This window comes from Notothenia coriiceps, unplaced genomic scaffold, assembly GCF_000735185.1.
Source record: "Notothenia coriiceps isolate Sejong01 unplaced genomic scaffold, NC01 NC01_scaffold00037244, whole genome shotgun sequence".
Classification (NCBI taxonomy): Eukaryota; Metazoa; Chordata; class Actinopteri; order Perciformes; family Nototheniidae; genus Notothenia; species Notothenia coriiceps.
Window position 1 is genome coordinate 21,853,512 of NW_011369945.1, and position 506 is coordinate 21,854,017.

Sequence of the window (506 nt, forward strand, 5' to 3'; positions counted from 1 at the left end):
AGCTTAAGTTTCACTTTCGATTGCATGATATAGCCCAGCGCAACACCTGCATCACACATGTTGCCACTTGCTTGTACCATCTTCAGGCGATTTGTCATTTGTTCTAGAAAAACGATGTGATTTTGGATATTTGTGGAGTTAGGTGGTCCGCTGGTGTTTTTTTATTGGTTAAGTGGTCCTTGGTATGAACAAGTTTGAGAAACACTGCTTTAGAGTATTGTAACACTACATGGTACGAGTGTTTGTCCACCACTTTAAAGTGAGAGCTGCTCCACTTCAACATCTGGTAGAAGATTGAAGGTCAACCCTTTGAGAAACTCTATGAATAAACCGTCCATAAAAACATATTCACATTGTCTCTGAACATGAATTGTTACCATCAAATCTCCACCATTTAATAAGGTTAGACTTCATTCAATCTCTCTCTCTCTCTCTCTCCATCTATCTATCTATATATCCCCCCTCTCTCTCTCTCTCTCTCCATCTATCTATCTATATATCCCCCC